This window comes from Lepisma saccharinum, chromosome 4, assembly GCF_977018435.1.
Source record: "Lepisma saccharinum chromosome 4, izLepSacc3.1, whole genome shotgun sequence".
NCBI classification, from domain to species: domain Eukaryota; kingdom Metazoa; phylum Arthropoda; class Insecta; order Zygentoma; family Lepismatidae; genus Lepisma; species Lepisma saccharinum.
Window position 1 is genome coordinate 27793869 of NC_139232.1, and position 23887 is coordinate 27817755.

Consider the following 23887-nt stretch of genomic DNA (forward strand, 5'->3'; position numbering starts at 1 on the left):
ATGAGTCATGATATGATGAAATTGATGAAGGAACACTAACAAGGAACCAAGGACCCCTGGCGTCGCAGCGCAGTGTGCTAAAATTCCAAACGGAGGATGTTATTTACGCCACTGATGTTGCACTTCTGTAATTCCAACTAATTTGAATGGCTAACCTTAAATGCAGGGGCGATTCCTCCATATAGGAAGTGGGGAACTTCCTATAGTTCATTTATACTTGCTTCCAGTTCTCAACTTTTTAGTAGTTTAATAATAATAATGCGCGTTATAAAATTATGGGAGTTATGTACGTACAATTGACTAGGTTAGCTACTGTCAAGAGTTAACTGCTGTCGCTCGCTCCAGCCGCAACCCAAAGACGATGGACACACAGGCTTGGCTACCCCGCTTGAGGAATCTCTCTTGTATCACTAGAAACAGATGGATGAGAAGTGGAAAAAGGGCAGGGGGAAGGTTGCGGTTTTAAAGCACCCAGCGAGGAAGCATCGAGCCTTACCTCAGTCAGTGATGCCAAACCAAGCCAAAAGGAACTAAACCTAGAAGAGTTTGATCTTTGTTGGCACCTAGCACCCTGCTTTTCAGATAATGGTAAAATCTAGCACAACCTGCAAACGTGAGTTTCTGGGAGAGGGAAATCTAATTCAAAAGAATATATTTTCAGGAAATAAAAATAAAATTATGTAAAAATCTGATTTCTACTTCACCAGCGGACATGTTTCAAATAAATGGGATTATATGGCTACACAGCGACAAGCTTATTACAACCAAGCAACGATCCATCCTCTATATTTTTCTTATCCTGCCCGATTTTGTTCGTGAGGAAATTATATGGCAGAAAATCTGTAGAAGGTTGGGGGTAAACACACAATTTTCCCAAAACGTTTCAAGTTCTATGTTGAATCTATTTTGTTTGTTGAGCCATTGTACACAATTTTGTGGGGAAATTAACAATATTACATACATTTAGTGAATAAGTAAATCAAGTTCAAAACTCGAAAAGTAGATCCATATTTGAACTTAAAACTAAAGTTATCTGAAAAAATGTAATAATAAATCCTAGCACAATTTACAGGCATTTAGCATAATTTCAGAGTTTTAGCAGAACTTTTTATTATTTTCAATCCACACAACGACACGGAGGAAGGAAAGGTTGGGGGGGGGGGGATCAAAATCAAAATTCTTGCAAAATCTCAAATATCGTCAATCCTATTTTTGAAGGTTTTTATACGTTCACATCAAAATATTTCATAGTTCAGGCGGAGCAAGGGCCCCTTGCCTACCTTGTGCATGGGCCTGCAGGTTTATCATAACTTCTTCCTACACCACAAAAAAGCCACGAGTCACCACTGCTTAAATGTCTTCATTAACTATCACCTAGTGTGGATGTGCCTAGTTTTCTTCATAGCGGCCATCTTTAAGCAATTAACTGAAGGTCTCATTCTACAGCTTTGAATAAATTATGTCATTGTGGAACTATCAAATTAGAGATACTTGTACAATGGGACAATATTTCAAAATATATATATAAGAACAATATACTCTTAAAACTGAAGTTTTTTGTTTAAGTCCGCTTTGTGCACAGATGGACTAATTGGGACTTGACTTGCAGTTTAATGTGGGATCCGAACCACTATTTGCCTTCACGGAGTATCGAACTCTAGACCCCCCTATTACAAGTCTACGACGTTACCACTATGACATCAGGTAGGCGCCAGAACAAAAAATGTGTCATCCACGCAACCACGTTGACTCCAGGAAGGACATCATTCTGAAATTGACCAATCTTACCGGGCCGAGACAACAGCATGTTCGTACTTTTTCGTGGCAGTGCTGACATTTTACATGTATTGAAGCGTCCACAAGTAACAGTTGGGCTGAAAAGTTCGTAGGCTGACTCATAGATGGCGTTACTAGAATTAAATCCATGTGATTTTTACTTAGTACTAACCTTCAAAAGATACGTGTATAAATTTCACAGCTGCCGGATAATTAGTTCGTGAGATATAGCATTGTGAGTGAAGCAGCTTTTGTTATTGTGAAAAAATGGATAAAAAAGAATTTCGTGTGTTAATAAAGCATTGCTTTTTGGCGAGAAAAAATACTGTTGAAGCCAAGGCTTGGCTTGATAAACATTATTCGGACTCTGCACCAGGAAAATCAACCGTTGAGAAGTGGTTTGCTAAATTTAAACGAGGCGAAATGAGCATCGAAGACGATGCATGCAGTGGATGCCCCAAAGAGGCTGTTACCGACGAAAACATCAAAAAAGTCCACAAAATAATTTTAAATTATCGTAAAGTGAAGTTGATCGAGATAGCTGAGACTTTAAAAATATCAAAGGAACGTGTTGGACATATTGTGCATGAATATTTGAACATGCGAAAGCTGTGTGCAAAATGGGTGCCGCGCGTGCTCACAATCGATCAAAAGCAACAACATCTTGATGATTCGGAGCAATGTTTAGCGATATTCAACCGTAATAAACACGAATTTTTCCGTCGATATATTACAATGGATGAAACATGGCTCCATAACTACACTCCAGAGTCCAATCGACAGTCAGCCGAGTGGACTGCACGTGATGAACCGAATCCAAAGCGTGGAAAGACGCAACAGTCGGCTCGCAAGGTTATGGCATCAGTATTCTGGGATGCGCATGGTATTATATTCATCGATTACCTCAAAAAGGGCCAGACCATCAACAGCGATTATTACATAGCGTTGTTGGAGCGTTTAAAGGATGAAATCACGAAAAAACGGCCCCATTTCAAGAAGAAAAAAGTGCTGTTTCATCAAGACAATGCACCGTGTCACAAATCAATGAAAACGATGGCAAAATTATATGAATTAAACTACGAATTGCTTCCCCATCCACCATATTCTCCAGATCTGGCCCCCAGTGACTTTTTCCTGTTTGCAGACCTTAAAAGAATGCTCGCTGGAAAGAAATTTAGCACTGATGAAGAGGTAATCGCCGAAACTGAGGCCTATTTTGAGGCTAAAGAGAAATCGTACTATAAAAATGGCATCGAAAAATTGTATGACCGCTATAATCGTTGTATCGCCCTCGAAGGCAACTATATTGAATAATAAAATCGAATTTTGTCAAAAAAATATTTTTTACTATGTTAGCCTACGAACTTTTCAGCCCAACTGTTAGGTAGGATAGACAGACATTAAGTTTGAACTTAGGATTAGGATTAGAAATTTGGCCAAGTTTTCGGTGTTATTAGTTCGATAGCTCGTTTGTGTATGTGTTTGGGTTTTCTTAGAATGATAATGTAGTAAGTTGTTTTAAATTACGTGTAAATGTTATCATAGGATAACTGTACTTAGATCCGAAAGCAATAGTTTAGTTTACTAACTGGCAACATATACAAATTTGCAAGCAAACAAACAAAAAAAAACACCGGAAATGAAATTACAAATATGCCACTCTAAAGCAAAAAGCTTAATTTGCACAGAGGTTGTATCTATTCATTGTTTCACTATAGTGTCTATAGACATTCAAGGAGAACAAAAATTTTCTTACCCGAAAATCGATTTTATCCTCCACTGCTTTCTGGCACTCTGCGAGTTATTTCTATGACTTCTAAATAGCAAAAATTCATTTGTCACTTAGTACATTACTTCCGATAAGTATATTACAACTTACGTAGAGAATAAGGTATATTGCGACAGAAAGTCCCCAGTACTTTTGTCCACTATTATTACTTGAAAGGTTATCAGGAAGCGACTCCGGCGATTTTTTTTTTTCCTATTTGCTTTCGAAGGTCTTAACTACCTTTATCACCTACAGTGCTTCTAAGACAACTTTTTATTGTTGTTCCTTTTTTTTTTCTTTTACTGCCGACTGGATTGGTTAGAAATTGTTTGAAGGTCGCTTCATTTCACCGCATTCTTGACAACACATCACGCAAGAGTAAGACAGTGCGATACATTGCGGTTTTAAGCCACACAAATGAAATTTACGATTCGATTACATCGTTGTTGAAAGCTTTATATTACGTAAGTTAGCTTCTTAATGATACACGAAATCCTCGCGTATTCAATGAATCCTTTTAAGAGAATTTCAAGAACCACCCCTCATCAACCGAGCTAAGTGCATTTTCAAACTTTTGTATGAATAAAGACAGAAAATCCCCTATCTTGAAACAAGTTCCATTTCGTTCAAAAATACAATAAAGCTGTAATCGTCTGAGATATGTGGATACTCTAAAGACTTCAGATCGTAGGTCCTGAATTTTTGGCAGTTATCTGTAGCTCTGCCAAATTCTAAGCACACCTAAAGCGTACACGCTTGTCAAATGAAATATTTTTGTCTCCTGGATCGTTCACTTATATTATGGGAATTCCTTTATATAAATTATTACATATTAAGCAGTAAGTGTTGCACTATCTAAATTCATCATTACTTTATAGAAAATATTCGTGTATGTATATTTATTTGAGTAGGGGCCTATGCCAAATACCTGAGATATAAGCTAATCTTATCAACAATCTCCTACGTTCTCCCCTTCTCAGTTAGTATGTTGTCAGAATATAAATAATATTTCAATTCTGTAGAATAATTTCATATTTTAATAATTCCTTAAACTCTGCCGATTGTTGTAATTTGTTGTGAATGTAAAAGTTATCAATTGTTCCACAATGCATCGTCTAATTTAGAAGATCTTTGTTTTTAGTCGTTCATTCTTTACATAACATCATTCTGGACGATTATTATAGGGATTCCTGGTCATCTGTCGTGTCACTAACATATTTATATATAGCAAAGGCTGTATAAAACGTAGTGGCAACACTGTTATAATTCGTACCAGGCTATATTGGTAGAGGGAACACCAGTTACATTGTTTCAATGTCGTCTCACTGTACGTGAAGTTGCTTCTGAACTGAACATCAGTATAGGATCGTGTCACACGATTTTGACGGACAACTTTGACACGGTCGTGCCAGGTTCAACTATAGGATATTAATAACCATAAGAATAGATTTATCTCAATACAAATTGAGAATGAGTAACATGAGACTGTATATCGGTATACGCGTGATACCTCCCAGGGCACGGGAAAACATTAAGATTTGCAGCAAATAGACAGAAAAACACAGAACTTACGTTTTGTCATATGAATTCAGAATCTATTTATCTTGATTATGCAATTTAAAAAGAACCAAAGTTGTACATCATAACGAACTCACAAATAAAAATCACAGTCACAGTACAATCTTTCTGTCATGCACTTCCATTAATCTCGTAACTCCCCTCCAAGATTCATATCTATCAGGCGGGATGATGTACTTCAGCAGACTGTTCATACGTCCGTGAAGGACATGTCAATCGCCCCCTCCATTGAGAAACAAAATCGACGACGACTCGTGGAAGCACTCACAGTCTAGGAGATTTTGGATTCAACCTTCTAAAAGTATATTCTTCATGTCCGGAGAACAATTAAAAATCTTCAGATTGTCGATATTTACCTTGCACACTTCCTTGCGAGTTTTTATGTCCAATAACACTGCCGTGTTGAATTTCACTTGGGTAGCTATGAACGGTCCTGTCCACAAATAAAACAACTTGGAAATGGTTCGGTTAACAGCTGAACTTGGACGATGACTTCTTAGCAGCACCAGGTCATCCTCCTTCAACTGCAAAGCATGGCACTTCTGCTTCAGTTTCCGCCTCTGCACAGCATATCGTTCCCTTAACTGCACTTGAACAACCTTATTCTGCCAGTCTTTCTCACCGTCTTCTGACACAGGCCATGGAAAATCTCTTAGCACTTGCGGTGGGACTGAATGGCGGAAAAACAATTCAATGGGTGAATATCCTGTAACTTCAGAAAGAGAATTGTTAATTAACCAGGCAACTTCATAAAGATGCTTGGACCAAATCTGGTGATCGTGCTGGCAATAAACCCTAAGTAAACGAGTTATCTCTTGGTTTGATCTCTCTACTAAGTTTCCTTGAGGATGGTAGGGCGTCGTGCACACATGTTTCATTCCCATGGATTCGATGAAACTCTGCCATGACCGGGAAGTGAACTGGGATCCTCTATCCAACAAAATTAGTTTAACAGCTGGATAATGGGCGAAATATCTCTCCTTCATTAAGCGAATTATCTCAACGGTACTAGCCTTCCGCACAGGATAAACTGTGACGAACATGGAGAAAACATCTATAAGGCTGAGAATATAATAGTACCCTGAAGAAGGCGGTAACTTTCCAATAAGGTCAATGGAAAGCATCTCATGAGGTTCCTTTCCACTGATGTGCAGCTTTTCCTTAGTGATACCTAACTTGTCAGGCTTCACTTTTGCACAAATCAGGCAATCACGGATATAGTTAGAAATATCAGGTTTCATTTTTTTCCAATAATATCGGGATTGCAATTGCCTATAACATTTTCCCACACCAAAATGACCGCCGTCATCATGAATTTTTTCAGCAGCTCGGGACGTCTGGAATTCGGAACACACAACTTGTACTGTGGAGCCTCCCCACTGTAACTTCTAAACAGCAATCCATGATGAAGTTTAAAGGACTTCCGTAACCTGGTCATGCCTGCATCTTCGTTTTCAGTAGGCTGCTGAAGTTTAGCAATCATTTCACTGCAAAAAGAATCTTTAGCCTGGGCTTCTTTCCAATCACTCACTTCTTCATCTTCTTCTTCTTCCCAGAGAAAATTTATATTGTAATGCAGACAATCAGACTCCAGCTTGCTCTCAGTATCTGCCTTCACAGGATATCTAGATAACGTATCAGGAATAATGTTTTCCTTTCCACTAACATACACTATTTCGAACTGATATGATTGGATTTTCAAAGCCCAACGTGTCAATCGACTATTCCAATTTTTACTATTTTGCAGCCACTGTAGTCCTTTATGATCAGTATAAATTTTAGATTTTCGCCCCTTAAGATAGACTGCAAAGCGTTCTATTCCAAATAATATAGCAAGGCACTCAAGTTCATGAACAGAAAAATGAAGTTCATTGTTACGTAACTTTCGGCTAGCATATTGGATAACGAAAATATCATGTCCATCTGTCTGGAACAAAACGCAACCAAGCCCTTTTCCACATGCATCTGACTGTAGACAAAATTCTTTAGTAAAATCTGGTTGCGATAGCGCAGGTGCACTAACCAAATCAAGTTTCGTCAATTCGAAAGCTTCATTTTCTACTTCTGTCCATTGAAACTTCACATTTTTGGACAAAAGATAAGTAAGTGGTTGCACTTTCTCTGCAAAATTTTCAATGTACTTTCTCCCCCAACCGGCAAGTCCCAAAAATTTCCTAACGTCTTTTCTATTTCTAGGTCTAGGAAAACTTAAAATGGCGTCGTTCTTCTTAGGATCAGTTCGGATGGAATCCCCAGAAACAATATGGCCTAAATATAATATTTCCGACTTAACTAAGTCACATTTCTTCAACTTCACCGTCATTCCAACTTCTTCTAGTCTGGTCAAAACATAATTAATGTGCCGGAACTGTTTCTGCAAATCACAATCGAACACTAATAAATCGTCGATATACTGGGTCAGAAATGAATCAGTTTCGGGCCCAAATACAGAATGCATAGCCGAAACAAAAACTGAAACTGCGTTAGCTATTCCGAAAGGCATTTTTGTAAACATCCACTGTCTTCCTTTATAAGAAAATGCAGTGTATGACTGGCATTCTTGGTTTACAGGAATCTGCAGATACCCGGATACCAAATCAAAACTAGTGAAGTACTTGGCACCTTTAAATTCCTGGAGTGCTTCGTCTATTGGTTCAACAGAACTTCTAGGAACAATAACAAACTTGTTCAACAACCGAAAATCTACATACGGACGTACAGACCCATCCGATTTGTCCACAACAATGAGCGGGTTCAAGTACGGAGAGTTACAAGGCACAATTATTTCCTAATCTTTCAATTTTTGCAGCTCAGCCTCTAGTTTTGCCCTTTTTGCCACTGGAATCGGGTACGTTTTTTGACTCACTGGAACGGTACTGGACAAATGAATATCACAGACTAAGTTCTTGGCAGTGCCAGGCGCCTCTGAAAACACCTTACTATGTGCAATAAATATCTCGAACAATTCGGCGCTTTGTTCCTTATCCAATATTTCACTGGAGTCAATCTTCTCCCTTATTTCCTCTAGCGGTGTAGCCCATTTATCGTAGCTAGCTTCAATCCTCCGGACGCTCATTTGCTTATCAACGGAATCATCATCATGTAGCTTTTGCTCAATTGGCTCTCCATCCACCATTAGATACAACTTTTTATGCTTGAGATTGATCTCTGCTTCATATTTCTGCAGGAACGAATAACTCTGAAGGCAAATCCTTCACAACAAAAATTTCTAAAGGTATGGTGCTCTCAGCAATTTCCAGCATGATTCTGCGCTTTCCCACAACTCGAGTTCGACTTTTTCCAGCGAAATCAATAAGTCGCACCTCTGGAGTAGCTTGTAACATAGCCCCTGGCAAATTTTGCTTTATTTTCTTCCAAATCTCTATACTCAGAACAGATATTTCAGCTGCAGTGTCCACTATACAAGTTATATCAACATTTGCTACACGTGCCTTGAACTCAGGCGCTCTTCCAAAGTTTTTAGACTGACTAGCCTGACACAAATTGTAAAGAAACTCACTCTCTTCATGATTAATAACAAACACCAGCTTCAGTTCATTATTTACAGACTGGGAAATATTTTCTGCAGACCGCCCGACATCAGAAGGGGGCGTTTCTATGCCAGGCGTGGGGTAAAATCCCGCACCTGGTCGAGATTTGCTCCATTCTCCCAGCAAAAATTTCTGGTCAGCTCGACGCTCTGTTGCTGCTCGTTACTAGGGTACGACACTGCAGCATCTGTTTGTAAGCCACTGCTCGTCACTTGCAATCGTGGAGAGCTACGACCTTCCCTCAAAGGTTCACTGTGCTCCGGTGAAGATGAACGGTTCTCATTTCGTGGTCTCTCACAAGGTTCGTATCTGGGAGCAGCATACTCACGTCTCTGCCTATTTTGGCTTTGTTGACGATAACGATTGCCGTTTCTATATGGACCTGCAGAGCGATTTTCACGGTAATTATTCTGCCTCTGGACCATACGAACCCTCGGGTTTCTGTTTGCCGAGTTGCCTGGAATATCTCGGTTGTTCTGGTGAGTAGGATTCTCCTTCCTCCACGCAGTTCGCCAAGCATCTTGCTCTTCCGCTTGCTCGTATCTCTTAACAAAATCTGCAATCAAATCAACAGTTACGGGAGCGTGGGTCATACACAATTGCTTCACTCTATAAGGCAATTGGCCGATTATGAGGTTTACCACCTCCTGCTCTGTGTAGTGGCTGCTCAGGTTTCTGTAAGCAGAGTATACAGACCAAACATATTCTTCCAAATTATTGTCATTGTTTTTGTTGTACCGTTTTGCTCTAACAGATGCCAACTCCCTTTCTTTTGCCTCTGAAGACGCAAAACGCCTCTTGAACGCCCTACGGAAATCTGAATATGTGTGGAAATCATTCTTATGAGAGTAGAACCAATGATAAGCCATGCCCGTTAGTAAACGAGGAATAATCTCCAGCCTGTATCTATGCGGGATCTGAAGGATCTCAAGGTTGGTATCTAATTCTTTGAGATAAATCTCAGCCGAAGTGGCTATAATATTTCCGTCGAATTTCCGCATGGAATTCAGGTCAACCATCCGGGGAGTCATCCCACCACGCGTAGCATTGGTTCGAGATTTTCTTTCTTTTCTCTTTTCCGATAAAGTCGACTCGCTGCCTGAAGAACTGAACTCTCTGTGGCGTCTTTTCTTTACATGTGTACGGTTTCGTTGCCCCGAAGAGACCTCAGAACGACTAGGAGACAGTAACCTTCGAAAAGGCGCGGCCAGCTGGTCCATCCGCGGTAACTCTGGTTCACCGGAGAGTGGCAACTTGCTTAAAGGGGTTGAAATTTGGGCCACTTCATCACGAAGATTACGCATGTCTGAAGAAAGCTTCCCTTGTTTGGATTCCATACCATTTTTCCACTCTTTAGCATTCTCTCTAGGACCCTCCGTGCTGCTTTTAAGGTTTTCTGCCACCGTCTCTACAACTCGCAAATTCAAGTTTTCTCTCAGCTGATATGCCATACTGGTCACCTGGTTGTCCAACTCTCTGGACATTTCTTCCCTGAAACCGCTCTGCGTTTCAGTGATTTCCTTTCGGAAGTCCTCCTTGGTCTGCTCAGCTTCTTCCCTCAACAGAACAACTGTTTCATAGAGTTTAGATTCCAGCTGCTGAGAATTTGACTGACATGCTTGACGTAAGCTCACCATCTCAATTTCAAGGCTTTCGTTCAATTTCTGCTGTCCCTCAGACATTTGCAGAGTTAGTTGTTCGATCCTCCGTCCCATCTCTGAATTGGACGCAGCGAGTTGTGAACAACTATGGGACAGTTTCTCCTCCATCCTTGCTTCTAGCGGGCACTCAAGAGTTCTACTACTTTCTTCTAGTTTTAGTTGTAAACTGTGCTCCAATATATTCATATTTTTCTGGAGTTTATACTCTAACCTCCTAGAGTTCTCGTGTAACTTAGCCTCCAAGCTATCAGAATGTTCCCGCATTCTAGATTCTAGATTATTAGCATTTTCCGTAATCCTTTCCTGGATTCTAGTTTCCAGGTTGCTGGAATTTACCTCCAACATTCGCTGCAATGACGCGAGCAAATCAGCAGTAACAGGAACAACAGGAACTGCAAGTTTTTCCTTGGATGCGAGACATGTTAATTCACCAGGAGAATTACCTTCCTTTGGTGAATTTAGCTTTGCACAATTCAAATGAAAAGTATTGTGACACTCAGTGCAAACAAACGTATCATCAAGCCTTGATGTAGTCTCACAGCAAAACACATGAACTGTGCTTTCATCAACACATGAAGCTTTGCTTCCACTTCTTAACATTTTCTTTTCCATTGTTGCTCATCAAAAGTTCTGAGTCAACTGCAAATCTGAAACACGTTACCAAAGATTAACGTAGCTAATACACAATGTGTTCTTGCCCCACTTTCTGTGCGCCAAATTATTGACACGGTCGTGCCAGGTTCAACTATAGGATATTAATAACCATAAGAATAGATTTATCTCAATACAAATTGAGAATGAGTAACATGAGACTATATATCGGTATACGCGTGATACCTCCCAGGGCACGGGAAAACATTAAGATTTGCAGCAAATAGACAGAAAAACACAGAACTTACGTTTTGTCATATGAATTCAGAATCTATTTATCTTGATTATGCAATTTAAAAAGAACCAAAGTTGTACATCATAACGAACTCACAAATAAAAATCACAGTCACAGTACAATCTTTCTGTCATGCACTTCCATTAATCTCGTAACTCCCCTCCAAGATTCATATCTATCAGGCGGGATGATGTACTTCAGCAGACTGTTCATACGTCCGGGAAGGACATGTCAACCTGCAGATGCAAGTCGTGAATGGTTCCTCAAAATAATGCCCGTGCTCATTTCTCACTTGTTGCCCGGGAGTTTTTGACAAAGGCCCAGACACCTGTTGTTTCAGAATCGACCTGCTTCCCTGATTAGGCACCAGCAGACTTCTACCTCTTCCCCAACCCTCAAAGATCACATATTCCAGACAATATTACAATTTGCTGATTTTTTAAAAAAAATCGTTTTTTTTTAACGGCCATTGTATCTAAAACTTTTCCCTATGGCCGTACTTTCAGCGTACGTTCAAGGTCGGGATGGTATGTCTGTATTGAACACGAAATTATTATATATGTACGAGTACGTACGGTAGAGTTTTGTTAGCCCAGTTGTAGCCCACGTTTTGCTGTAACAGTTTGCGAGCTTCGTTCCATAAGATAGAAAAACGTAGAGTAGAATTTTGAAGGTGCCATAAATGGCCAAAATGTGGAAATTATGTAAAACATTACAGAATACGTACAAATTTCAGCGAGAACTGCAGGCTCGAACCCGGATCTCTGGCATACCGTGCCATTTGCTTTAACAACTTTTTTTAAGTCGTAGTTTCACTTTGTCTTTGTCTTTCTCTGTTGTTCTTATATCAGGTTTACTCAATTCTCTATTTTCTCATTCGGGGCAAACACAAACATCCATGTCTTACACGCGGTTCAGACCCGGAACCCCTTGCGTCGTAGCGCGCGGCGATAACCATTCCGCCTCTGAGGTCGACAATGAGTGGTTTCGTCTGATTTTTCGCTCTTGCTGTTTTGCCTGCTTGGAATTGTCTCTATTTTTACCGTTTCCTTGCTTCAAGTGTTGGGCATCCGTGTCTCTCACTTTCTCCAGGAAGAATTCCACTTTCTCTAATTACTCTGAATGCACTTTTCCTTCGAGCACTCTCTCCCCTAACTGTCTTGTCTTCTATTTAACCTGCAGAGAGCGCTTTGAAATACGCAAGAAGAGACGATCGTAGGTCCACTGTTTCCCCTGGATAGACACTTTTACCCTTTTTTCTTGTACTCTACTTGGCCCCCATTCCCTAGTCCTAACCATGTTGACCTTCGTTTAGCAGTTGGAGCTTGGAACAGACAAGCGCTTTAGTAACAATACTTCCATTTTTGGATAATACACATCATTACCAATTTGCGATATGTAATGTTACCATATTATATGTATGTAATGTTACCATATTATATGTATACATTCTTTGTCGTTCTTCCAATCAGGAGGTGGTCTGATTGGCTGCGGGAAGCTCCGGTTCTATTCCCGGAGTGCTTATTCCGAATAGAATTTTCTCCCGATAAAAATATTCACTTCGAACATGTTTCTTATTATGAGTTTTTATTTTAAGTCCACTTTATGCACAGAATGGCTAATCGGGACTAAACCTACAGTTTAAAGTGGGATCCGAACCACTAAGTGGCCTCAATCGGATATCGAACCCATCACCCTCATACGGTCCAGGTATTAGTGCATGGCTACTAGGCTTGGCCAACGCGACTACGTTACCACTACGCCAATGTGTCTTATTTTACGTCATACTTCCGTCACATCCTGCAAATTGAGACGACCATGTTGTATGGTGATTATGAAGGGATACTCATAAAGGAGCACAGACCAGGAGTCGAACCTGGATTTTCGGTGGTAGATGTCATCATTTTTTTATTTTGGGCTGTTCGGAAGGTAGCGACTGCTCATTTGTGGTACTGATCACACCATCCCACTTAGACCAAAATCGAGAATTGTGTACATCTTCCATGTATCTGGAAATATATTTCGGACGTGGGTCCGAACGAAGTGCCTCACATAATAATAATAATAATAATAATAATAATGTAAATGTTTAAATTAATATGCTAATGAAATTCATAAGTCCATTCATAATTACACGTAAATTAATATTGTATTGTTATTATTATATGAATAGGTAAAAATACGGTATAAGAATAGAGATATAGTAACAGCACGTATTCATTATCTGACTTACGCATAGTTAATATCGCTAAAGTTTGTACAAGAACAATTGTCTTCACAAGGAAGGTTAATCTCAAAAAATTAAAGAATTAAATATTTATTGAATAACAAAAGTACATTAAATTCAGTTTACAAAAAGAAAAGTTCCTGATTTTATGCATATTATTATACAATAATTAGTAGTGTACATATATATCTTGTTTGGTATTGATATTCAGCCGTGTGTTCCCAATCAAATCCTTGTGTTCGTGAAAGTTTGGCGGGAAGAAAAGACACTCGATTAATCAACAAATGCTGAACATGTGTATTTTCATTATTTAAATTTAGTGCTTGATATGTCGTTCGGCGTGGGTCTGGATCCCCTGGACCGTCCTCATAAAAACGACCTTGATAATATGGGAGTGAGTTATGCACCAGTTTGTCAAGCACACACTCTCATTTATATTCCATTTATATTTCTGGGATGTTACAATGTCTCGTCTAACTCTCTTATGTATGTTGTATGGGCGGAATAACTTGACTTTTCTTGCATTACCTTTATTGTACTTCAACACATGAAAAGATGCGATAATAGTTATAAGTGAGGCTAGGAAGTTGATCACAAATCCTATTTTTTTTTCTGGATCTTGAAGACAATGCTAAATCTACTGTAATAGTAGCCCGTTTCCCTTCAGTTAGAAACAGAAAAAGTTATTTTTATTTTGCATTTTTTCGTCTGGCCTTCTAATATTTTTTTAGCTTTTTAGTCATTTTTCAGTATTTCTTGCAGTTTTTATTGCATTTTCTCCATTTATGGGGTTCATTTTTCTCCTCCCCTGTTGTTTCGTGAATTTTAAATGCATTTTCTACCTTAACTTGCATTTTTAAATTACCTAACATGGTAGTTTTTTTTTTTAGCAAGAACGCGTTAATCGTAAATATTGTGAATGCAAGAGCAAAATATTATTTCAACTGAGATCTTTAGCAACGGATTAAATAATTTATTATAGTAAATTTACTTTTCTTCCAGTATACTTAAAATAAAGTGTGTTTCAGAAATATTTTCGTATTTAGAACTATTAAAATAAATACTTAAATTTTTTGTATAAAGATACATTTTTTACCAAAATAAAGCTTAAATATTAAATTTTTATTTGTGGAAAAGAGTATTGGACAAATGGTGACCGTTCATGTTTTCACATTCAATTATTCTTGAAGCGCTCAGAAGTTACAGTTTGAGCATTACCATTCCTTGGCTTGATAGGGCAGCCCAGACGACAACTTTAGGTGAATGTGATGGCGTCTCATGAAGGTTTTTGGGGTTTTCCTCTGCCCAGTATCGGCAGTTCTGTTTATTTACATGCCCGTTTATGTGAAAATTTGATTAATCAGAAAAAGATCACGGTAATGCTCAAACTGTAACTTCTGAGAGCTTCAAGAATAATTGAATGTGAAAACATAAACGGTCACCATTTGTCCAATTCTTTTTTCCAGAAATAAAAATTTAACGTTTAAGCTTTGTTTTAGTAATAAATTTATCTTTATACAAAAAAATTAGGTATTTATTTTAATAGTTTTAAAAACGAAAATATTTTTGAGACATTCTTTACTTTGGATGAAGCCTACTTTGAGGTTGGCTTGCAGGACACCATTATCGCTGTAATCTGCGATTTTAAAGTAAAATTATAAAATTAAAATCTGATCTGAACTAAACAAAACTGTATTTTCAGATGCTGATTGAGTGAAAGGTCAGTCTGAAAGGAGGTGAATGACTTGTACAGAAAAACCTTGCGTTGTATTTTATGGAACCTTGAAGTAAAAATATAGAAGACTACATTAGCATTTAATTGTTTTTTTCCTTTGCTTGGGTAGTTTAAACCACAAACAACAGATTTTATCAAATTATTCAACTATGGTAGGTGAGTCAAAGGTGGCCATAGTTAAGCTTCTAGGGCAATTTACAAATCTCTAATGAGAGATAAATGTCTGAAATTAGAAGAAATAACTCCAATAACTAATTAATAACGTGTTCCAAATGGATATATTATAACATTACTTGGAGCTTAAAAAAGAATTCCAAAACATTTATATCTGTTTCCAAGGTGACCCATGGGTCCCAAGGATGGCCCACGGCTTATATAATTGGCTTAGAAAATGATGCTTGTGATCAAGAAAACATATATATTCATGTTTATTCACGTTTCTACATCTTATTAAAGGAAATTGTTGGTATGAAACTTTTGATTGTTGACATGCATTACGTACAGTAACGACGAATAGCCGACCTCGGTGAAAGACTGGTCTGCACAGTCCCTGCGACGCCAGGGTTCCACAATAACTTAAATAAAATGGCTGCTGGCAGACCGAGACGGTTCGTTTTCTTCATGGTATATTAAGACTGGGTATATTAATGTAATGCCATTTGATAATCGTGTTAAATACTTATATGATTCTCGTACCTTTTCCACCTTGGGAACACGGGATACTTTTGGCTTACCTACCTCAGTCTTGTAATTTATGAAAAACTCAAGCTTTCATTATTAAGAACGAAAATTATTTTTAGGTCATTTTTTGAAATTTTGAGGTCATTTCTTAATAATTTCAAAATCATTCTACAGGTCATTTTTTGAGATTTTGTAGGTCATTAACTTCCGAGCCCTAGTTACAAGGTCGCCTGTCTCCGTGGCAGAAGGTTCAGCGTAAAGAGCTACAAAATCAGAACTCTGGTTAAGACATGGACGTTTGTCACCTCAACTAATTCATCAGATCATCATTCATCTTAAAGATTAACCCAAGAGATAGAAAAGCGACTTAAAATAACCGAAATTGAAAGAAAGGAAGAACGATAATATAAATTGTCTTAGGGCTTAAGCCCTCGTATCAAAATCAGTGAAATACAAAAACAGAACTTTAAGAAAAGAGACCCTTGGTTTCATGGGCGCAACTTGGGACTTAACTTTGAGGGAGCAGGTACGAACTTGAGGCTTAACTTTGGGGGGGGGGGGTGGAGGACAAAGTCGTAAGTTTTTCATCCCATAAAAGTAGTGTCCGGGATTGCTAAATAACTATTACATTTGCGAAATCATAAATCTTATTATTTATTACTTAGCTTATCAGGTCTTAGGATGTTTACAAAATTATCCTTAACGTGTAAATTTAAACAAACCTGAAAATTTTGTCCCTCCCCCCCCCCCCCCCCCCAAGTTATGCCTATGCTTGGTTTTGCTCAGTACGACAAGATCACAGGAGAACGATCTTTGTACAAATGGAAAGATTTCTTCTGCACAAGTCATCAGAAGTGAAATTTATTCTCCACGCTTTTCATATTAATGGCGATGAACGTGAGGAGGGATTAAGAACAGTACTCTCAGAAACCGCAACTTTCTATTTTTTCTTTCTTTCATGTGGCAACTGGAGAATGTGATTGAATGTTTCTCGAGCATGTGTGGTGTTATCCGTCTTAAAACTGCCCATAACCTTTCACTGTCGAACTTGATGAGAGGTTCGAAAGCGAAGACGGAGAGACAGAAATATTGTTGGAAGGTTCTACCTAATTTTGTTCGAATTAACCTATCTGCTATGGGAACTACTGTAGGATTAAATATTATAGATACTTGAGTTTCGAATCAAATGAAATTAACCAGTAGACCTACGTACATAAAAATGAGTTACATCAGAATATAGTTTATTCAATTCTACATTAATCTATGCTAACACATTTTTTTCGAGTATGCCTTTTATATTTTTTCGTCGTGAGAACAAAAAAATAACTTTTTTTTAGTTTTGCAAACGATCGCTCTTTGAAATTCTATATGAATAAAAATAGGATTGACCGATCGCAATGGTCTTGTTTTGAAGCTCTTTGCATATGTTTTTAAAAAATACATTATAATTATCAATTCACATTGCGAAACCGATTTTATACAGATTTTTATTCAACGCAGTAAAGATGTATGTGGAATGTGGCAACACCGCATACAGCGATGTCCGTTGAACCGTGGAAACTGCGGGCTGTTACTGCGAGTCAGCTATGCCTTTGAAGCGATACAGCAAGAATTGAAAGTGTTTCCACCAGCTAGAAAAAGTTCTGGATACTGTATCGTGAGGTGCTACAAATTGCATCTGGCATCTTGCTGGTGGAATACATCGAACTTTGACGCGCTGCCCTGTTAATACCTACTAAAAGAGGCATTTGCCAGAGGCTATCAGATAAAATATATTCTCCTACCTCACAGTAAGCTCCGCATTCGTAAATTACAAATCCTGTCGCCGCCCACGATTACATAAAACTTACGTAAAGGACACTCGCAAAACTTTGATGCCGAAATCCTTAGTCGATCACTCAGTTCACCGAGAAGGCTTTGAACAGTCATTCCCAACATTGGTTCATGATTCACACAACATCTCAAAGGCATTTATTGATTGACTTACTTAATTACTTTACTTTTCCAACACTTGTGGCTAACCGCGAAGATGAGGATGAATTGTGATAAGATAACATAGGCAACGGGATAATCACAAGCATAGAGAACACAACACGAGCCCCACAGAGGATTATCCTGGCTGTGAGTCCAGACGCCAGAACCTCACTAGTCTGCAAAATGCAGTCCAAGGTGTACTACGTGGAAGCAGGCCGGTAAACAGGTTTTTCTGAGGGGCAGATCTGAAAATGTGGAACAAAGAGAAGACCGAAATGTTGTTGGATTTTTTTATTGAATTAGGTTATTTTACATCACTTTTGGCTAATCGCGACGATTAGGATGACTGATGATATGATGAAATTGATGAAAGATCACTGACAAAGAACACCCATGCACAGGCCGGGATTGGAACCCGTGACACCTAGCGACGTACAATGCTGGGCTAACCACTCTGTCACGGTGATATACTGTTGGAGTGTTAGATATGACCAGCAATATACTCTAGCTATGGTAGTATTGAAGCTAGATCTAAATGTGCAATTTTAGAGTTGCAATATGGTTAAAATTAAAGGGAAAAAAAATAACTTATCGATAGACCCCATCCCCCCCCACCCGACAATCAGCAACACAGTCTCTTACTGACACAAATACTATAACACGGCGTACAGCTTAATATGCTTATTGTATGCACCCAGTTCTCATAAGAACTTGAATAGTACCGTGTTCCTCAAATAAACATTTCAAATTTCCTTTAATTTTCTTCTAATTGAAGAGCTATGATATTTCCAGGCTTAGAAAATAATATATTTATAAATTAAAAAACTCAATATGCTGACCAAGGCAGAAATATATTTTATTTTAAAACATAAACTAAACGTAACGTTTCAACCTTCTAGCAAGGTTGTTTATAAATTAAATGTTACGTATTAGCAATGATTATTAAAATGAAGAACATGTCTAATGTGAGTTAACCAGATAAAAGAGACATATTTGCAACACGACTGCAGTTCGAATAATATCGGGTCAGGGATTAAATAGAATGAGCTGTCCTGACTATTTCATCAATGTTAATCAAACTAAAATTACTCAATATTGCGGATTGCAGACTTCTGGAGTCTTTGGAATGGATCATCCCTTACACCCCAAGATTTCAAAGGAAACTGTAGACACGAAATCGAAGCTAACCTTAGCGAACACTAAAATTGTCTTGGCCTCCCCGATGGAGTAGTGGTAACGTCGTCGCCTTGTAATCAAGGGGTCTCGGATTCGATACTCGGTGGAGTCACACAGCGGTTCGGATACCACTTTAAACTGTAGGTACAGTCTCGATTTGCCTACATGTGCATAAAGTGGACTTGAACAACAATTGAAACGAATTAAAACTAAAATCGTCTAGTACTGACCTTGCAAATGCGTCTATCAACTCAATATTTTCGCACGTTCGCCTTTCCCAGGAAACAGGCACAATAGAAATCCACTTTTGTTTGTTTCCAGAGGTGGAAAAGGTGAGAAGGAAATGAGTAGCTTGTTTCAGGTGGCATGACAAGACAGCATTCCAGACATACGCGAACAGTTGCATGGAAGCGCAACCCAACCGAGGTATTCACTCAACAGGAAGAGGGAGTAGCAGATCTGTTTCATGTATCTGATCATTCAGACTGGGCATATCAATAGTAAAAGCGATTGTTTAGTTTAGTTACTAGTCACTCCAATTAGCACATTTTAAAATAAATGCTTCTTAAAACACGAAGGCAAACGAACATATTACTTCCATGAGTAATATGGAAATAGAACGAAGGAAGGTGCAGCCCACTTTTCACTCTATTCCTTGTCCGTCACGTACACGGATATTGCATGGTTTCTTATTTTTCGCCTACATAGCAACAGCAAAATTTCAAATATTATAAAACAGTTACCGAAAATGAATAACACAAAACATAATCAACGCCTTTCAAAAGTAACGTAATTACTATTAGAAAAGCTTTCAATCTTTCACGTATTTAGCAACATAAATTAATAATTTTAATAAATATATGACACTGCCACCCGCTTCCAAGACAGATCGTTAATCCGCTACAAGTGCAAGGAAAAGAAAAATGAAGTATTTAAACAATGGCTGCTTTAATCTCATATTGTTGTTGTTGTTGAATGTAAACATATTCATTAACTAGATCTCAAATGACGCGTGAGAAGCAATATACGTATTTTAGTGTGTGGATTAATTTGTAAGATCAGGGGTTTATCCAGAATTTTCTACCTTGGCGAGGGGGAGGTGTAACTTCATATTTAGTATTTAGGGGATGTAAGTGTACATTTAGAGCAAAAATTACCATAAATTGGGCATTTGGGAAACATTTTAGGAGATGTCGAGAAAACTTTTCGGGAATATGAATTTTCAGCGACATCTGGATGGTTTGGTGGCAATATATTTGGGGGAAGGGGAAGAATCGTTTGAATTATTGGCTTAAGTCTACTTTGTACACAGTAAGGCTAATCGAGACTGGACCTACAATTTAAAGTGGGATCCGAACCCTCCACCTGGTCTCGAACCCGCGACCCCTTGATTACAAGGCGACGACGCTACCACTGCGCCATCGGGGAGGCTCATATATGCTAATTGAGACTGGGCCAATTGTTTAAACTGGGATCCGAACGACTATACACGTGAGGACGATCACAGCCACGAAGACCACTCAGAGAGATTAGACGAAGGGATCTGGAGGAGAATTTATAAATCAATGAATGCATTGAGGGTGAAAAATCCACAAGGTTCCCTGAAGTATATAAGGCAATGAAGAAACAGTACGGGAGCTTTCAGACCGAAGCGACAAGCGACACGCAGCTGCCGAACACGTAACACGGGGTTTTCGCACCCAAATGACAAGAGACAAGCTACGTGGGCCCTTTCAAAGCACGCATCCACTACACATACACTACCAACAGATCCAGACGACGCGATGCAAGATTTTGAATAAAACGGCCCAGCCCAAGCGACACGCAAGAAACAGGGAGAATTCAAGTCGAATCGAGAAGTGACAGGCAACACGTGTCGCTTGAGGATTTTAACATTCGAACACAGGCTTGTACGACTTGTTAGGCCGCTACTGTGTGGTACGTTCCTGTTCATTGATTCTTTCTCAAGTGATATGTGTCGCGTGTCCCTTCGATCTGTAATCTTCCACAAGCGACACATTCAGCTTGTCGTGTTGTGTCGGGCCGGCCCCTGTGGCGGAGTGGTTAGCACATCGCGCTACGACGCCAGGGGTCCCGGGTTCGAATCCTGGCCTGGGCATGGATATTTGTGAGTGTCCATTCATCAATTTCATCACTCATCCCCATCTTCGTAAATTAGCCAAAAGTGGCACAAAAGACGAAGTAAAATAAATCAAATCACAAATCGTGCTGTGTCGCTTCGGTTCGGAAAGTTGTATTTTTTTCTGATAGTTGCTTTCCAAGCCTCATGTTCTCAATTTTAGAATGGAAATTTTTACCATGTTTACCATTATTTCCAATTTACTAATGGGATTCGCTTGGAAGTTAACGATCTAACGTCTTTTGTACGTTTTTAATGACATGCTCCTTATTTTATTTAAATGTAATTGTAAAAATACACATCATGCATTTGAAACACATTTTAAAAATGTGTTTCAAACATACCAGTTTTGAATTTATTACTATGCAATCCATTTATTGATATCTGAGTAAATGTGGATGCGCCCGCAACAATTTTTAATTAAAGTGAAACTATTTCCTGCATTTGATAGGAATATTCTGAATCATTCCGGTACACCCCGCTACATATATAGAAATTTGTGGGGAGTCCGAACCAAATGTCTCAGAAATAATAATAAATAATGATAATTGATTACATAACTAATTATATTAAATCATATTAAAATTTTGACATGAATTAGATATGTACATTAATTAATATTGCATAACTATTACATGAATAGTTAAAGAGACAGTATGAGATTCGAGATATAACAGCACGTATTCATTTTGTAACGTACCTGTAGTTAAGATGGCCAAAATTTGTATGAAAGCAACTGCCCTGGTTAGGAAATCAATGTCAAATACATGATTAATTGAATATTTAATGAAAAAATGTTAGATCCAATGGGCGAAAAATACAGTTTCTGACTAATATTTTATGTATATTACTATATGCAGTAATGTACGTAAATCATATGTTATTCTGACCTTCAAAATCATATGATCCCAATTTAATCCTTGCCTTCCAATAATCATGGAAATAAATAACCATCTATTATACAACAAACGCTAAAATAGTATTTTTCATTATTTCATTTTATTACTTGGTAAATCTCTCAAGAGGGTTCAGATTCCGTGGACCCCCTAAATATGTCCTTGGGTACACCTAATGGTTTCATTTAAATCCAATTCACCTACAGGTTTTAATTGAAAGCCGATCATTCCAATTAGCGAATTGGTTCCAGTATAGTGTGTAAAAACTTATATTTTATATTGGAACCAATAGAAAAAAACTCCCATCTATGTTCATTCTGTTCCTCCTTTCCGTGGTTGTTTACCTCATGTGCACATAATGAAAATATAATAACATCATTATTCAGAAACTGAATATCACCAATGAAAATTCCATGGCTACACTGAATACGCCGAAGAGAATATACAGAACACCCAAAGTGTCCAGGACACAAATATGTCAACACTGGTAAATATATTGACTAACCTTCATTTGGCACCTAACACAACATATGCTCCATGCCTTTTCGCGAAGCGGGGGTTACCGAGTATACAAGCACCGACTGTCACAATGCACTGGTGAAAGCACTTTGTCAAAGGTAGGAGTGAAGGAGCGCCAATGCACTTCTTGCAAGGAGGGGAAGCACGTGTTAAGCTTCGCCGATTTCTCCCTCCTTCTCTCTCTCCACCTGCACGCAAAAGAACAGTGTGAGAGTATGCCAAGAGAACGCGCACACACACACTCAGTAATTGACCCTGTTTAGAACCCCTTCAGGTGTGAATTTTGTTATCTCGTTGGCAAAACAATTGAAAATTCATTTTCCCATGTTTGAACGGCGGTGTCAGTTATCGCATTATTTATTACCCTGGTGGTTATTATTTGCATAAGGTCAGCTGTGCGTTCCAAGGGTAATTGCCGAAACGAAAGAACTGTTCGTCAAAGATGATGACGTCAAAGAATGGGAGCATTAAAATGGCAAAGGCACTGTGAGAATCAACAAGATTCTTTGTATGCAAAAGTAGCGCCAGGATGATGGGCAAATAGAGCTTTAGATGACCATAGCTCAAATGTGCAACTGATGATGGATAATTTACTGCCTCATACCCCAGTGGCACCAATTTCAATAGATTTTGCCCTTGGCTTCATGCATCGAGGAATGTCACTTCTCTTCCTACATGACGTGAACTAAGGTAAAATTGAATTGAATTGTAGTTTTAAGTCTACTTTCGGCGCAGTAAGGCTAATTGGGACTGGACCTACAGTTTAAAGTGGGATCCGAACCACTATGTGACTCCACCGAGTATCGAACCCAGGACCCCTTGATCATAAGGCGACGACGCCATCACTGCGTTATCAGAACTAAGGTAAAAGACTACACATATTTGCTGTTACAAACTAAGACACGGGGACTCCCCGATGCCGTAGTGGTAACGTCGTGTCTTGTAACACTAGCTAATAAATTTTAATCTTTGTTCTGTAGAAGTCACGATGATGAACACTCTTAAACAATTCCAACCCACTGAGTCCAAAAATGAAAAAAAAAATTCTGATCACGTCACACTTTTTTTGTCTAAAGGGTGTCACAAATATTACATTGACACACATATAATGTGATATTTATTCTGATATTTGATGTTCATGGAAATATATCGTTTGAAACAAATGCTTTGCTGAACTCAAAACCGCAATTGCAAATTCAGTACATAAAATTCCATTGTATCAACATTGACATCGCAAGATAAGTGAAATTTTAAATGTACATATATTTTTAACTCCTTAAAATATTTGGATTGATTGATTTATTTTACTTCCTTTTTGT

At 38.5% G+C, this 23887-nt stretch overlaps 1 protein-coding gene across 3 annotated transcripts in view; it reads right to left on the bottom strand.

Annotated features, from left to right (window-relative positions):
- LOC145987119 (sodium-coupled monocarboxylate transporter 1-like) overlaps positions 1 to 22676 on the bottom strand; it is a 138010-nt gene extending 115334 nt beyond the window's left edge. Inside the window, exon 1 of one of the 3 annotated variants that reach the window (XM_083121604.1) lies at positions 22555 to 22676. The gene's annotated coding sequence lies outside the window, so the exon portion shown is untranslated. Of the gene's footprint in view, positions 1 to 3532; positions 3624 to 22554 lie in introns of those variants that run through there. The other 2 variants (XM_083121605.1, XM_083121607.1) reach the window with 2 other exon arrangements.
- Between the last annotated feature and the right edge of the window lie 1211 nt (positions 22677 to 23887).